An 18211-nucleotide genomic window follows, 5' to 3' on the forward strand; every position below is an offset into this window, starting at 1 on the left:
AAGCTCAAAGAGTGAATCCTAGTGTAAACTGTGGACTTGATAGTGATGTGTTGGTTCACTCACTGTAACAAATGTACAACTGTTTCAGGATGTTGATAGTGGAGGAGGCTCTGTTTTGGGTGTTGGGGTGGGTCAGGGAAGCAGGGAGATCAGAAGTACGTACGAACTGTGGCCTTTCCATTAAATTTTGCTGTGAAGCTAAAACTGCTTTTAAAAAATAGCCTATTAATTTAATAGCAAGAAAACAAAAGTGATCCTGGTAGTTCTACTCGTGCGATAAGAAGAATTGAAAACATATTTTAAAGGGGGATTCAAAATTACCCTTATTTGTAAATGGTGATGGTCTTCCCCCAGAACCCCAAAGATGGCTTTTAGGGGGTCAACTCTAAGCCAGACTTTGATTCTCCCCTTTCATCCCTTCTCTAAATTCTTTAAACATATTTTCTCCCTATCTCCATATCCCTTTGTTCAGTACAGCCTCTTCTCTGCCTCTCTCAGGGTACGGATACGGTGGAATGGTATGGACACACACACTACACGCACGTGCACACACTGCTCATGGCCGATAGCTCTGTTTCTTCGTCTTGCCTCCAATAATGATGGTCGTGTCTTTTGGTCACTCATTCATCCACTCAGTAAATGTTTATTTAATGCCTAACATGTGCCACGGTTCTGAGGAGAAGATAATGAGCACAGGTAAACCCGTTCCTCCAGCTCCTGGAGTTTATTACTGGAGTTCGGTCCAGGCTAGCAGGAGAGACAAACAATCAAATAATTGCACTAATGACTTCACGCATTCATTCCAGAAACATTTAGCATGTGCTGTCTTTCTAAGAGCTGGTGGCACACAAAGATGAAACACTCATGAACAGCTCATGAGGAGCAGAAGAGCCAGGGGGCAAATATCTATAGAGGACCATCCATGGACCAGGGCCTGTGCTGCGTACTTCACAGGTATTCGGCCACTGAATCTGCACCACGGCCCTGGAAGGTAGACATGATTGCCCCCATTTTAAAGATGAGGAGATTCAGACTTAGCTTGAAGTAAATTATCCAAATCAGGGTGTCATGACCAGAATTGGAATTTAGGCCTGTCCAACTCAAAAGCATGCTTAATCTAAGTAGCTGTAATGTAAACTAGGGCATAAGGGCATTCACTAGCTACAACGGAGAACAGTCGCTACGTGGCACGAACAGTGTGGGTTGCCCTCAGAACCCAACACTGAGTAAATAGCAAGCACGATGCCACTCCATTGTTCCCAGCCCGTTCAGAACCGTGGAAGTGGGCAGCACCCTGACCCCTGTGCACAGTCACAACCTTTGTGGTTCCTCTCTGTCTTCACTCACCTGCAACATCTCCATGTACTGCTTGGACATGTACACTTTCCACCTACTTGGCCCAAGTGTTAATGAGCTGAAAGAAAACCAGTTGTTAATGAGAAACGCAAAACACACAAATAGCGCTTTACTGAAGAATAACGATGAAGCACATTTGGCCGTATGTCAACAAACATAAAGACAGGAGGCTGACTGTGGTTATTACCATGTACATTCCCCTCAAAGAGTTCCATGAAACTCTTACGATTTGCAGAATTAAACTATAGTTTGCATGTAAACAAGACCTTAATGTTTCCTGGAAGATCTCCACATTTTAAAATAACAATCTTGAAAACTGAAACCAAACATCAGTGCCTACAAATGCTGTGAATTTTAATCTATGTATCTTAAGACATTAAAAACCCTCAGAGTTTAGAAGAAACATCAATTAACATCTTTATTGAATATGCAAGACTATGTCAAATCACAGATACTGTGTAGGAGGTGGTGTGAACCTGCTGTTTTAGCACTTGGGCCACATTTATGGGCCAAAAATGAGTTACATAGAGATGTCTTGGTAAAAATGGCAATGAGAATTGTTCCTGGGAAGATATGGTAAGCTGCATAGAGCTCAGAAAAAAACATTGACTTAAAAATACATTTCTAGTGTTACAATTTATATACAGTGAAATGCACCGAGTCCGAGATGTTTAGTTTGCATGTGACCAAACCCACCAAAACCTTCAGTTACATTGACTTAATCGCCACGAGTGTGTTGCCTCGTGCAACTGAAAGTACTAGGGCTTCAGATACAGCTGGATGCAGGGGCTCAGGCAGTGTCATCAGGACAGTCTCTTTCTTAGCTCTGCTTTCTTTCTTTGCTGATCTCAGCCATCCTCTCTCCTTGTGCCTCTAGAAATTCCAGGTTTCTCTTTTCCTGAGTTGAAGTCCAGATAAGATGAGAACTTTTTCTAGCAGTTCCAACTAAAGTCAGAGGATTGCAGCAACTTGGCTTGGATTGGGTCAAAAACTCTTTTCCAAAAACCAATCACTGTGGCCAGGGGTTAGTAGAGTCGGTTCTACCCTCCCCCTGTGCGCTGGAGAACAGGATAATTGGAGTGCTAGTACCAGAAAAGGGAGGAATGGGTGCTGGACAAGAAAGTCAATAAATGTCCACAAAAACTCAGAAGGAGGCTTTGATCTTATGTGAAATGGTGATGTGATGATGACATTAGTTAACACAATCACTACTGCTTATTAAACACCTACATATTCCGAGCTCTCTCTACAAACAATCCTGATCACAGCACCATAAGGTAGGGGTTATTATGCCCATTTTACTAACAATGACACTGAAACTCAAAAAGATTAAATGAATTGCCAAGACTGAGTAGCTAGTAAGTGGGGAAGTCAGGATTTTAATACGGGTCTATCTATCTTAGGACCCTAGCTCAGTCTGTTGTGCCTGTCCCTAAGTAAGCATTTCCTGCTCCTGATTTGATACGGAAAAATGGTGTGTGTGTGTGTGTGTGTGTGTGTGTGTGTGTGTGTGTGTGTGTGTGTGTGTATCTTGTCTGTATTGAGAATTCAGAGACAGAGGGCCGAGGAGGCAAATCATAAGGGGAAAGAAGATGCTTTCAGAGTGGGTACCCCTGACTGGGTGGGTGTGTCCTACCAGCAGCGCATTTTGCATCTCTGGAAAAGCCCAGGCCCATTTGTGGCTGAGAGACACATCTGTGGGAGCTCTGAGAGGTGGGCAGGCAGTTTTTCCACATTACGTATTTCCATGGCTTTGTTTTCTATGGCTTTGTTTCCCTTGTCAATTTCCCAACAGCTGAGGAACTTATTAAGACAGAATCACGTTGCATATTCATCAGACGACTTGTTAATCATCTGCTAAGGCCCTCTAGAGAGCAGGAGCCCTGGAGCTCAAATGAAGAATAATAGGCAACGTGTCCTCACCCGCTCTTGAGCGATCTGTTACCAGCAATTATATAAAAGTTTTCGGGAAAGTGGGTTTAAAGCAGAAGGAGAGTTTGTTGTTTGTGGCTACACTATGCTTTCTTTTTGATCATCTATTTGTTATCTTCCTCTGTTCCCACTATACAGGTGAAGTAGGAATACACTCCAGTTTACAGAAGGGGAAACTGAGACCCAGAGAGTGAATGATGGAGAGCTTCAGTGTAGGACACGTTAGAATTCAGTTCTCTTAACCCTTCATTCAGCATCCCTAGGGGCAGGAATTGTTCATCTGTCCTTTTCTGCTAAGAAGCTGCTCCTTAGAACATGTGATTCTCTAAGATGCATGCCCTTTGTCTCTTTAGTTCACCGGCAAACTACAAATTCCTAGAACAGTGCCTGGGCCATAGAAGAGAGTCAAAAAGTATTTGCTGAATGAATCCAAGTTCTCTAGACCTCAAGTAGGCACCTTACTTACGATAGGCAATGAACATAGTCCATTCTCAACCTGCTTTGATTCCCAGGAGTAGTGTCCTCTGTAAGGCCTCCCAAAGAGCCCCAGTGAATGCCGCTGATTCCCACAAACCTGGTCTAATCGCACCCGCTTGTTCAAAACGCTTCTTTTGGTTTGTTGGTAGATCTCAAAATGGTGCCTCAAAATGGCGCCTCCTGTCCTCTGTGCTCTCCCCTCACCACTTATCCCAAACGATGGGCCCAGCCCCTGCCTTAATTCTTCCAAAGCACAGGTAGTGCCAGACTGAGGTATTTGGTACCAAGATTTCTCTTCTGTAGAATGACTGCAGTGACGGTAGAAGCCTATTTCATAGTGATTATCAGGAGGTCATGAGATAATGTGTGTGAAATATCAGGCTCCCACGGAGTAAGTCTAGTAAGAGTTAGCCATTGTCATTATCACTGAGAGGTGCCGGGACCAGACTACTGGGTTCAAGTTCCAGCTCTGCTATTTAATAACTGCGTGATCTTGGGCAAGTTGCTTAACTTCCCTCTGCCTCAGTTTCTCAACTGTAAAATAGGGCTCATGATAGAATTTGCCTCATAGGGCTTCGAGGAGGCTTAAATGAATCAATATCTTGTGAAGAAGAGAGAGCATTTCCTGACACATAGTCAGTGTCATAAATGTAGCAGCAGTGATATCCGGGTAAACCCAGGACCAGATATCAGATATTGCAGCTCCTGAAGTCCTCTGCTCTCAGGGGCCCCCATTGCTCTACTCTTCTTTTACTTACCACCTTCTAGGAATTCCTCACCGTGACCCTACCCAGCCTTTCACACATCCTAGGTCACCTACCTCTCTCTTCAGACCTGGTCAGAGGAAGAACAAAAATGTTAGAGCCAAAATGGCTTGGTCCACGGTGAGGATGGCCTGTTATGCTCTTGACTGAAATTCTCAACATCTCAGAATTATATGCCTTTGTCCATATATATGCATTTACTCCCAGAGACATCCAGGCTTTGCTGAGCACCCATCCTTCTTATACGTACGCTTCCCGTTCCTTGACCTTGCGTCTGTCCTTCTGGGTACAGCCCTGATCCACCTCCTTTGAGAGTTCTCTCTTTCTGTGGGCAAGCATAATAGGCTAGTGGCTAAGAGAACAGTCTTTATAGGCAGACAGCCTCAGGTGGAAGTCTTGACTCTGATTTCTACCCCAAGCAAGTTGCTTTCCCCTCTGCTCCTCAATTCCCTCACCTGTAAAGTGGGTATAACAAAAGGTACCTCATTGATTGAGATGTCTAAATAAGTTATGTGAAAGTAGGTAGTAATATGGCAACTGTGTTTAAAATTAATAGCCTGCAGTGATGCCTCTAGTTCTTTACTCTGATTCACTACACAACGAACAACAGATCAGTCATCCTCATACTTTATGGGATATGAAAATCACCGAGGTAGATGTTAAGGCTCTGAGGCTCATGTGGTATGCCAGCCTAATTAAATTAGAATCTCTGGGGGTGGAGATCAGTATTTTTTAAGTACACCAGTTTGGGACCAGTACTCTCGATTGCTTTCCAGTCTCTCTGCAAATGGTGTGAACCATGGAGTTTGGCCCAGCAGTGTGATCCAATGCTATTATATCTAAAGGGATCTTGCCCGTGAGTGGTGTTTTGCCCACGTGTCCTGTCAGCCCAGCCAGAGTGGAAGGGCCGAGAGAGCTGACAAGGGCACAGGCCTCCTTGTTTTCGCCATCCCCAAGCCTGGAAAGATAGGTGGTTGAATTCAGCACGTTCCTGTTCTTGACGAATTAATTGAAATAAGAAGTAGGCTTCAGCTGGTAGAAAGGAAACCTGACAGTCCCTTTCAAAGAAGTTGAAAGCGAAGAACAAGTCAGGCTGCATTGGCCTGAAATATAACACTCACTAACTGTGTGACATTGGGCAAGTTAAGTCACCTCTTTATGCTTCAATTTCCCCATCCATGAGAGTAAGCAAATAATAAGACCTACTTCTTAGAATTGTTGTAAGAATCAAATACGATAACATGTGTGAAGTACTTGACATAATACTTGGATCAGCAGTAAGTGTTGCCTGTTACTATTATTATTATCCTGAAGACTTGTTCTAACTTGCCTCAGAGTTCAGCTATAGGCCTATGTAATAAGCTGGTGTGATCATAAGATCTTTATTGGATCCTTATTTCTCAGTTTCCTTGGATGGGGTCTAAGACTGTAGAATTGCTTTATTTGAAATTCTGTGGTGCATCAGGGTATTTTTTCAGTTTTTTTGTTTGTTTGGCTGTTTTGTTTTTTTAAGTACTCAATATCATGCCTGACACACACTAGGACTCAATAAATGTTCAAATGAAAGAATATCCCTGTAAGAGTCAGAGAAGGGAATGTGTCTATTTCAAAGGGAAATACAAATACAGACAAGACTCAAGGATGGAGAGAGGAACAGATGCCCCTGGCATGTTGTCATTTAAATCATCATAGGACGCCACATGTAATTCCTGATGCTGACGTCCCACAAGTCTGCCTTACTGTTTCAGAACAATTTTTTCTGGCTGTTTATTTTTGTAAAGTCTCCCCATCTCAGCCTTTGCTGAGTCCCCATGTCATCCTCACTAATTCATTTAGTCATCAAAGTGACAATGCCTAATTATAAGCTACAGTGAAACAAGTCTAGAAAGGGACTCTGTGGCAAGCTCCCCCCTACCTGAGAAGAGGGGCCACACACTGACTCAGATGCTCCCTGCTTCTGGAATGCATCAGCTCAGCTACCAGGTCTATGGCCACGTCATAACGGATTTGTCTTACAGACTCTACAGGTTCTGCTTGGACTATGGGTTTGTCTATCTTTGAAAGGGAATATAAACTTTTTGGGGAGGGGACATTTATCTAATAGCTTGGGAAATCCAACTGGTATGGCCTGAAGCCTGGGTAAATTGTGGGTGACAGTAGAACTGCATTACAGGAGACAGTAGATCAGGGTGGGTTTTTTTTTTTAATTGAAGTATAGTTGATTCACAGTGTTGTAGGGTGTTTTTCAGAGACAAGGCTTTGAAGCCAGGCATGCTTGGGTTTGAATCCTGGCTCCTCTCCTCACGTAGTTCTGTGATCGGCAGCAGTGCTACACAAAGACCACCCCCAGTCCATAAACTGTCACCAGTCAGGGAAGAGACCAGGAGCTTGTGCCGGAATGTAAATCAGCTACATCACTAAAAGCACCATTAGTCTGCTGACTTTTTTTTTTTTTTTTCCCCAAAGCAAAACTTTCTCAATGAAGGAAGCAGCAGGGCATTGATTCACATCCTAGAGTAGGTTGCTTTTTCCCTTGCTGACTGATAGCAAAGAGCTCACAGAGCAGCATTTTGAACAGCAGCAACCTCGGGCAGTGACTTAACCATTCTGAGGCTGTTACCTCATCTGTAAAATAGGGACAATGATTCCTCCTAAGTAACAGGCCTGCTGTGAGAATGGAATGAGATACGGCCTGTCGAGTGCTTAGTGGGATGCCTGGTGCATATCAGGTACTCAATAAATGAAAGCTATTATTAAGCAAGATAAGGTAGTCCTAATACTACCGGAGGATGTTAACGCTGTTATCTGAAACAACAATGAAAACAAAGACTTACGTTCAGGAAACGAAGGGATCAATGGTTAAATAAGTTTAGAAAGCTGATTGAGCTCTGGGGGACAGAAGGAATCCATCCTAGATGTATGCTCTATTTCTGACTCTTTGGGACCAGAGCTATTTTATTTTTGGTTCTCCAGAGCCGTGAAACACTGTGTATAATAAATGCGTGGAAAGGCTGAAAACAGATACTTCCCGTCCTGTCATCAGTAGACTCAAGACTGACCCTGGTAACTTGTTTCTCCTATTTCCATCCCCTGGCCTGTCTTGAGCATGAGTTATTGCCTCTTCCGGGTTACCTCCACCTGGCTTCAGCTCCACACCTCCCCTCTTAACTTTCTTCTCCCGTACCGCTCTGCTTGAATCCCTTTTAACAGTCTGGCAGCAAGAAATCTTTACATTAGCTGCAGGCAGTCTGAACATCCAAGAGAGCTTTTGACCCTGTGACCCCAGCAAATGATTCTTTTGGGGCCAACTGACCTGGAGCAGACCAAAGTTCTTTCTGGGAACTCACAAGTCTTTGGTGGCAGAAAGAAGTACGCACATACAGGGTAAAGTTTCCCCATGAAATCTCAAAGGGATCCGTGGAGGATCCGTGGAGGCAGAACTGTGTTCAAAACCGGCAGCTTTCAAGCATTTTCATTCTACAGTTTCCATCATGTTTTTCCACCTCAAAATGTTAGTTTTTTTTTTCTTTTCTTTTAGTTAAATAATCACGCGCTTGCTTTAGATTAGGTATATATCAATCTGGACTCTTGATTAAAGGTGACAGAACTCAAATTAAAGTAGCTTGAGCAAAAAGAGAATGTGTTGGTTTCCGTAGCTGGGAAGGATGGAGGAGAGGCTAACTTGAGATGTGACTGAATTCGGGGTCCTAAATCATAAGTATCCTCAGGGCTTCTCGTCTCTCAGCTGTGTTTTTCCTTCTGCTTCTCTTTGTTGATTTCATTTTCTCCTGCTGCAGATTTATTTCCTCCCAGTAGATACATATATATAATAGATATATGCGACAGCAGTTCTGGGGGTCACAGCCTGTAATCCAGGGGACGGAAGGCTTCTGTGTCTAAACACCCAATTATAAAATCCCAGAGGCACCTGCCCATTCAGGATCAGAGAATTGAGATAGAATAATCATACTGGGGCTGGGTCATGTGACACCCCTGCCCATCTTCCCCATCCCCTTTACAGCCAGGATTTGGGGGAATGGTGAACTGAAGGCCCCACCAGAAATGCTTGGAGTCAGGGAATGTCCGGGTCTTCAAAGGAAGGAAGAGACTGTTAGAAATGAAGGAGGGAAGAGATGTCAGGCTGATTTACAGAACACATGTGTGTTACAGAATTCTGCAGGGGGAGGGCAAAACTTAAGACAAAGACATAATAGAACTTCAAACAAAAATGAGGGAGCAAGTTTAGGTCTTATTAAGGTCACTCAAATCACTCAATATAAGCTAAATACCTCGTCTGTCTAAGGAATTGACTGGTCTTGCTGATGAAAACCACTGGTTAAGTCACCTTGATCTAGAGAGAAACCAAATTCCCCACATTTTCAACACAAGCCTGCATTTTCTCATCACTAACTAGGCCTCGCTCATGAACCCAACTCTCGTCTCTCTCTTTCATTTCTCTTAGTAAAATGCCTGCCACATGATACATGTTTAATGTATATTGGTTATTTCTGTCATTTTGACTTAGGTTATTACAAGAACAGTCTCATTAAATATTTATAATAACTATATATATATATATATATAAAATAATCTTATGTTATAATTGCTCCTAGTCTCACACGAGGAAACGGAAGCTCAGAGACTTTGTGATCATAAGATCATATCACAAATGATGGCAGGGCTGGTATTATCCAGGTCTGTCAGACTCCAAAGCCAGAGCTCTTAATCTCTACACAATGAATTTGATCTTCGGTAGTTGGCACATAAGAGGAGAAAATTGTCTTTCTTGACCTAACTCTAGTTTCAGGTCCAGAACAGTAATTTGTACCACCCCAGCCTTTAGGCACTGTGTCATGATAACTACAAACCATTCATTATACAAGCACCCTTTATTTAATTTTTAAGACTATTGAGTAGAAGATTCTGTCTTGATATTCCAATTCAGTAACATACAACAAAATCTCCCCACAGACATTTCTTGCTTAAATACAGATGCCACATCTGATTTCATCTGAACTGCAGAAACACGATAGGGCTAGTTTTTAGCAGTTCCATTTGGTCCTTTATCGGTATCTTTTGTTAATAGTCATCTCCTGTGTTGTGGATAATTTCAGCATTACGGAAGCTCCAGGTTATCTCATTTCTGTTGTTTCTGGTTCCCTGTGCTTGTTCATTTTCTACCACCTGCCAAGATGTTCGTCTTCATTTTGTATGTGTCAGCAGCCTGAGAGCCTTGAAAGATGTAATCAAGATTTTTAAAGAAAAACTAAATACCAAATTCTCTCTGGTTAAGGCAGTGACAGTGATTTTTCTTCCCCTGCTTACTTGACTCTTAGGTCCTCACTGACCTGCATCTATATTTGGAAATGGCATTACCACTTGTAAGAGAAAGCAGATTGTCTACTGAAAAATCTTGGATCAGATGCACACATTAAATATATTACAATTTTATTTGTCAGTGATATTTCAATAAAGTTGAAAAAAAATCTTTGGATCAGAGAGATCCGTTGGAGCCAGGATTCCCCATTCGGTCCCTTCTTTGGAACTTCATGGTTCTCTTCCCTCCTCCCTGAGTCCTTCTTGTCTTTTTCTCTGGCTCCTCTAGTCGCTGTCATTTCTCAGGTTTTTGTCTGATGTATTAGGATGTTTCAGCTGCAAGTGACAGCTTACATTGTAAGGACACGTGTCTCACATGTCAAGAAATCCCCACATCGGTCAGTTCCAGGTGGGTTAATTTAGCAGCTCAGGTCACTTCCCTCTTTTGTTCTGTTCCCCTTAGCAGGTATCTTGGTTCTTAGGCTTGTCCTCTTGCTCTTGCAATTGACTTTGAGTCCCAGGTGTTACATGATACAATCCGGCTAACAGAAATAGACATGTTTGTGTCTCACTCTCCTGTCATCATTGAGGGATGCTTACCCAGAAGCCCTCAGCTCTCACTTCAATGGGAGGAGCTACATCAAGCCCATGCCCTAACCTTGCAGTTTTAGACTGATAAGGATTTATGTTCTGTGGCAGGGAAGAGGCCCTGAACATCTAACCACGTGGGGTGAGAAGAACAAAAAAATCTGGGTTCTATCACTAAAAGGACTGAGATACAGAAGGTAGAGTCTGTCTCACTCTCTTGGGCAGACTTTAGGTGTGGCTAACGATCTTGGCTGTAACTAGCAGGACGATGACTCCTAGTTATTTATCTTTAACCTGGGTTTCTTCTGAGAATCAGAGTGGAAACTCCAAATATCTGCTTAGCACTTGCATTTAAATATATAGATCTTCCTTTTGGATAAGCTACAAGCTTGCAGTCATATACAACTTAGATCCCACAAGCTCTTGCCTCGAAAAGATCACATGACTTTTCAATTTGCCTCTTTCATTTTTAGGACTTTATCCAGGCTGAAACCCTAAGCAGAGGTTAGTTAAATGAACATAGGTCATGCCTGTGAACCTTATTCCATGCATGCTCTGGGCACCTTTTATGGGGTCACTGTTTTTGTATTATGCCTTATATGAGCAGAACACCTCAGTGAGAGATCAGGGAAATACAGGAAGTCCTTACTTTGCATGGTAGTGTGGGACTGTAAACACGATCACGCAAAATCCACACAAAACGGTCTTGATAATCTACCTGATAATTTACTGTTGTTCTATGACCTTTAAGAATCTCCATCAAAACATTAAAAGCTCTCTTACTGTTACTTATGAAAGTATAGGGATATGGGAAAAATAGAACTAATATTCACTTAATACAGTGTTACTTAAAACATCAGAAACATCGAGAATAAAAATGTTTTGCTTCTTGTAAAAAAAAAAAGTTATAAATAGTAGTTTGAACAGTGCCTGCCTTCTTCTCATCATATAACTCATAATACTGCCTGTGTCAACATCTTTTCTGTGCCTTGTCAAACTGTCTTGCTTCTTTCTAAGTTTGGAGTAGCTTCCAACATTTTATCCATTGCACTTTGTAAAACAGCGCTAAGAGTTCTTTTCAAGTGAAGGTTTTTTTTTTTAATATATAGATGTTTTCATTTATTGTATACATATTAGGTACACAGTTTAAAAGGAATAAAAACCCTACTCAGAACATAAGACAATAAATAGAACAAAGATTGGCACTATTATACAAATGGAATTAATGAACGTAAATAAGAGTAAGTATGTGATTTTCAACCACATTCATATTATGCAGTTTTAAAACTACCTAATCTTTTACAACGACCAAATCCTTAACTGAAACTGTAGAGTTGGTAAAGGATGTATGCCATTTAAGTATTAGTTCAGAGACTTACGAAACAATTTTACTGGTGGTATTTATGTGTGGGAAGCAGAGACCTACTTACTGTGTATGACTATCATGTTTCAGGAGACATGAGGTTTTTATATTACAAGGAAAAAATCAATTTTAAGTATTAGTTATTTTAGAAATACTACCTAAACTAGGATGACATTTATGAAATATTATATATTCCTTCTCTAACTCCCTTCTGTTAGTCTATAAGCTATATCAGACGAAGTGATGGAAGTTAAAATTTTTAACATTTTAGATAGTCAAGTTAGAAAAGGAACTAAAGAAAGGAACTCAGATTTAAAGTTCTGAATGCCCACTAGGCACATGTTCTTGCTTTTAACAAAGTATCTTCTCGTAGAAATGGAGTATTTACTATCCCTCTTGGGGACCTCAGCTACAATAAAAAAGAAAGAGGCCAAGAGACCACAGATGCAGACTCACTGGCATTGCTGGAGAGCGACAGTGAAGAACCAGGGGCAGAGTCCCAGAAACACAGGAGACCACAGCAGTCTGGGCTACTAGAATTGGGTGATAAAGCAAGCTAACTCTGTCTTGACAAAATTTACCTGTCTTAGAGAAAAAGTCAGTCTATTGAGATTGACAAGGTAGGTTTAGCTTTCCGACACACAGAAGGCAACACCTGCTATAGAGTGGACATGAGTAAGTGCTGACTGCCGTCAATACTTAGGTACTTGGCAACTCCTGACCTAAGGGACATGCAAAGCGACAACAAACCAACCAACCAACTCAGAATAATACAACCCCACTCCTTTCAGAGGTTCACTTCTCTTCTGTCTTGTCAGTCTCCGAGTACATGCGGCACAGGGCTGCGCTGGGGCAGCACACAAAAGCGTCAGTTTCACTTTCCAACTCTGTTAACTGTTCCAGTGAAGACACACGAGGATAATGGTCTTTTAACATACCTGGCAATTTAGAAGTCTTCTCTTGAAGACATCGAAAACGTCCAACTGGTGTGAGAAACTTTAGCTGTTTAAATGCAGAATTTGTTTAGTCAAACTGCATCTTCTTTTTCACACTTTGCAAGTATGGAGTAGTAGACACATTATATTTAATTAAGCAACTCGCCCTAATTTCTGTATTGCAGGTTTTTTTTTTTTTTTTGCGGTACGCGGGCCTCTCACCGTTGTGGCCTCTCCCGTTGCGGAGCACAGGCTCCGGACGCGCAGGCTCAGCGGCCATGGCTCACGGGCCCAGGCGCTCCGCGGCATGCGGGATCTTCCCGGACCGGGGCACGAACCCGTGTCCCCTGCATCGGCAGGCAGACTCTCAACCACTGCGCCACCAGGGAAGCCCAATGTATTGCGGGTTTTAACATCACTGGTTGGACCTTTTGTTTTGCTATCTTGCTCTTTTTTCACACCTTTGAAATACTACATTCGTAAGATGCTTATTTTCTCTTTCCGGTTTTTCTGACCCCAGATTAACACTTATATCATCAATGGTGGCTTCTTGGATTTGTTCCTTGGTTGCACAAGACTCCCCAATATTTTCTCCAAATTTAACTTTTTCTTGACTCTTCATTGTCAGAATGTCAACCGTTGCCTGTCGCATCTCTTCAACAGGCTGAGCTCCTGCCAGGATGGCCTTCTCATAGATTGCAGTAATATTTTCAATAGGACTCGTAAGTGGTCCAGTACAAGCAGGCATATCCAATGTTTAACAAGATTTTTGGCATCTGGAATATTTTTAATCAGGTCATTCAGTGCAACCAATACTTCTCCTTTGGATATCCCTCATTAATCAGGTTTAGGCATTCAGAAAATGTCTTGTTTACTTTTTCAGTCAACAATCGTTGTCGTCCTCTTCTGCCGTGGCAGTCCAGAAGGACCCAACTGGTTTTTCATTTTGTGCTTCGGGCTCAGGCTGGGTAACCACTGAGCTGGGAGGCCTTTTCATCACTCTTACTTTGCTAGCTTTCCACTCACTCAGACGAGCCTTTCTCTCCTCCGCAGTTTCTCTGCGCTGAGTCCATCTACTGTCAATAGCTGCTTTCACCGTGGTATATCTGCACTGGTCAATGCTTTTTGACTTTTCTCTCAGTTAAGTATTAGAAGACGAAGCAGGCCTGGCTACCATTTCAGATGTCATGCTTCTTGATAGTGTCTTATTTCTTTCTATGTCCTGAGAAGAACTGGTTTTGATAATAGACGAAGCTGTGTTTAACTGTAATAATTCTTTCTCTCGAGGTCCTTTCCAAACTGTAACACTGGCAGACGTCCTGCTGATGCCTTGTTTCATGGCGTCCTGGTTATTACTGTGGTGGCTTCTAACAGAAGGTCGCACAAGTTGACTGCCCTGAGATGTAGTGCTCACAAATGTAGCGGCAGTCGTCGTATGTGAGGCTCTATCACTTTTCACTGTTACACTGCTGGTGTCTACAGGCTGAGACTCTGTGGCTTTAGAGACAGTAGCTGGAAGTTTCTTCATTGTTGCAGAGCTCATCTTTGACTTGTAGAGGTTTCCTAAAGGAATTAATCTTAGACTGAACAATTTGGCCACGATAAGATCCAAGCACAGGTTTCTTGGGCATGTTAGCACCTTGCTTTGGTTTCTCTGTAGTCATTTGTTTCTATTTACTGTTCTGAAGGTGAAATGCTTGGCTTAAGGTCATATGTTGACTTTGGGGGTCATCTTTAATTGGTAACAACGGCAGAGTTTGATTATTATCCTCAAAATTAGGTGTATCAATTGCTGTAGTTGAATTGGTTAATTCATTAGAAGGTTTTAAAGGAATACAGTTCTCTTCCATTGTTATATTATTCTTGATCCCAGTAGGTCTACCGACATTCTCTTAAGGCAAAAATGGCTGATAAAGTTTCAGAATTTTTGTCTCTTCTTGGATCTGGCCTTCAGATGTCTTCACTCTTTTGTCTCTACCACTGGATAATATCTGATTTTCCTGTTCGTATGCAAAAGAAGTTTTTCTTTTTAACAGATGCTCCTTGAGTTTTTGTCTTCTTTGCTCTCTGAACGTGGACTGGGCCGTCTGACTCGGGGGCAGCTGCAGGTCCTGGGGCACTGCTGGGGTGCTCATCACAGCTCCGGACAGGGGGACGCATCTCCAGCTCGACCGCCGCAGACTCCCTCAAGCCAGCGCCACCACACACTCTCAAGTGAAGGTTTTGAAGGTGCCCATTTCTTTGGGATATTATCCTCCCTTTCCTCATTCATGTGGCTAAGTCACCTTCACTCAGTTCCTCTGGCTGCCTATCTAGAGGCGCTGCAGTAGTGGCAGCCAGCATCCCACTGTCAGCTATTACTGCGCTATTTACGTTGGATTTGAATTTTGCTCCTGGTGTTTCCACTTGCTATTTCTTTGCTGCGCCTTCCTTTGGGTTGGCCAACTTCCTCTTTTGAGTATCCATTTTTGTCAAACGTCCCATGGGTTTATCACCAGGAGACAAGGAGGCAACATCACTCCAGGGTTTGCTGGCTGTGAGTGAACTGAATTACATGTGCAGTGACCAATCACTGCCAGCCTTTGAAAGATGTGAGTCGATTGGCCACTGACCATGGGCCATATCTGTTATTGACTGATGAGCCGGTGGCAGAGTTTCTACTTTATTCAGTTTCTCACAGTTCGTATGCCATGGTAACTGAAAATGGAACTGTGTTGCTGGGGGACTGGTGTTGCTGCACTGTACCACATGGTACCTGAAATCTGCGTACTACGTTTCAGAACTGCGCAGAGTGAAGGCTGCCTGTGTGGTAATTCAGGACATATCCATTCACTGGCCACTCACTGTCAGTGTTTATTTCAGCTTTATACTTCTGAGACACCCCAGGCCAGCCCTTTGCTTCCAGGTGGCTGTGACGTAGGCAAAGCACAGTGTTCCATCAGATGCCCATCCTTGGATGATATACCTGGTCTCCAGCTTGAGCAAGGATGTATTTTAGCCTTGAGCCTGTGCAGTTGGCATGGACTGAAAACAGCTGTTAATTAGGGGGGTGATGTGCAGTGTAGCACCGCTGAGAAGCAAGAATGCCATTAACAAGTTGAGTAAGCCAAGTGACTACCCCCGTCAATTAAAGATGGTAAAGGGAACACATATGTAGTCTACAGGTTTTCCTCTTTCTTCTTTGTTTCTGGTCCGTTGGTAAGAGTGAAAATTCACTCTCTCTTAGTGGTTTAGCCTTCAAAATCTAATCTAATCCTATCTAATAAACCAAGTGCTAGGGGAAGGCCTGGAAGACTAGCACAGCCTTGCTGTGTGACCTTACACAGAAATCTTAACCTTCGTTTACCTGCACTATATTCCTCCCCCAGCTTTCAAATCCTCTCCTTGCCACAGGTATGTTGCAGGCCCCTTTGATACCCTTCAAGGTGAACTCTACCTTAACCTCCAGTGGTTTGAAGTTGTGAGGAAAAATTGGGGCTTGCTGACTCGGAGCTCATTAAGATAACACTCTTCTTTTCTTTCAATAAAAATAAAGAGTATATGCATCTCCTATTTTTTCTTGTATCTACTTAATCATATGCTTCCTTTCATGTGACAAAGAGAGCTATTAGGTTATGGAAAGAGCACAGGTTTTGGAATCAGACATGGCTGAGTTGGAACCTAGCCTTGTACGGAGTGTACTTGAGACATTCTATGTCACCTCACTGAGAATGAATTCAGGGTGTGGCGGCTCCCATCATTAACTGATGGTCATAAGCTGACGTATGGGTCAAATAAGCTGATGTATGTAAAACATTTCACATAGTAACTAGGACATTAAATGTGCTCAAAAATGCTATTTCATAAACTCTCTATTCTCCTTGCTACTTTAGCTTCTGGTAAATTCACAGACAAACCTCAGTTGTTCAGTCGTAATGATTAACCAATCCTAAATATTTGGTACAGCTAGATTTCTTCTTTATATGACTATCTTTTCTTTCTTTCTTTCTTTTTTTGAGTAGTTTTGTTCTTAACGGTTTTCTTTTGGATGTGCTTTAATATTAGAAACCTCCTCAGTCATTTGTGGATGTAGATGGATGTACAAAGAGAATGAATAAATTGTTGGTATAGGCATACCTCAGAGATATTGCGGGTTCAGTTCCAGCCCACCGCAATGAAGCAAATATTGTAACAAAGTGAGTCACATGAAGTTTCTGGTTTCTCAGAGCATGTAAAAGTTATGTTTACACTATAGTTGTAGTCTAGTAAGTGTGAAATAGCATTATGTCTAAATAAAACCAAAGTACGTACCTTAATTAAAAAATATTTTACTGCTAAAAAAATGCTAACCATGGTCTGAGCCTTCAGCAGGTCGTAATCTTCTTGCTGGTGGAGGGTCTCGCCTTGATGTTGATGGCAGCTGACCCATCAGGGGGTTGGTTGCTGAAGGTTGGGGTGGCTGCGACAGTTTCTTACAACAGATGACAATGAAGTTTGTCACATAAAGTGACTTTCCTTTTCCATAGCACGCAACACTATTTTATAGCGTTTTACCCACAGTAGAACTTCTTTCAAAATTGGAATCAATCCTCTCAAACCCTGCCATTGCTTTATCAAATAAGTTTATGTCATATTCTAAATCCTTTGGTATCATTTCAGCAGTCTTCACAGGTGTAAATTCTGTCTCAGGAAACCACTTTCTTTGCTCACCCATAAGAAGCAACTCCTCTTCTGTAAAGTTTTATAAGATCGCAGCAATTCGGTCACATCTTCAGGCTCCACTTTTAATTCTAGTTCTCTTGCTATTTCCACCACATCTGCAGTTTCTTCCTCTGCTGAAGTCTTGAACCCCTCCAGGTCATCCATGAGGATTAGAATGAGTTTCTCCAAGCTCTTGTTAAGGTTGATATTTTTGACCTCTTCCAATGAACCATGAATGCTCTAAGTGGCATTCAGAATGGTGAACCTTCTTCCAGAAGGTTTTCAATTGACTTTGCCCAGATCCATCAGAGGAATCACTATTTCTGGCAGCTATAGCCTTCCAAAATGTATTTCTTAAATAATAAGACTTGAAAGTCAAACTTACTCCTCGATCCATGGGCTGCAGAATGGATGTTGTGTTAGCAGGCATGAAAACAACATTAATCTTGTATGTTTCATCTCCATCAGAGCTTTTGGTTAACCCAGTTGCATTGTCAATGAGCAGTAGTATTTTGAAAGGAATCTTTTCTTCTGAGCAGTAGGTCTCAACAGTGGGCTTAAAATATTCAGTAAACTATGTTGTAAACAGATGTGCCGTCCGCTAGGCTTTGTTGTTTCATTTACAGAGCAAAGGTAGAGTAGATTTAGCATAATTCTTAAGGGCCCTAGGATTTTCAGAATGGGTTATGAGCATTGGCTTCAACTTAAAAGTCACCAGCTTCATTAGCCCCTAACAAGAGAGTCAGCCTGTTCTTTGAAGCTTTGAAGCCAGGCGTTGACTTCTCTCTAGCTGCAGAAGT

General features: G+C 42.2%; 1 pseudogene across 1 annotated transcript; it reads right to left on the bottom strand.

Annotated features, from left to right (window-relative positions):
- Window positions 1-12591: 12591 nt before the first annotated feature.
- On the bottom strand, window positions 12592-14866 carry LOC309971074 (cytoskeleton-associated protein 2-like; annotated as a pseudogene). Its single transcript has 2 exons — window positions 13115-14866; window positions 12592-12905 (listed from the first exon to the last, which is right to left on the bottom strand). The product of its transcript is annotated as a cytoskeleton-associated protein 2-like (transcript).
- Window positions 14867-18211: the final 3345 nt, after the last annotated feature.

This window comes from Leucopleurus acutus (genome assembly GCF_964270905.1).
Source record: "Leucopleurus acutus genome assembly, chromosome: 14".
Classification (NCBI taxonomy): domain Eukaryota; kingdom Metazoa; phylum Chordata; class Mammalia; order Artiodactyla; family Delphinidae; genus Leucopleurus; species Leucopleurus acutus.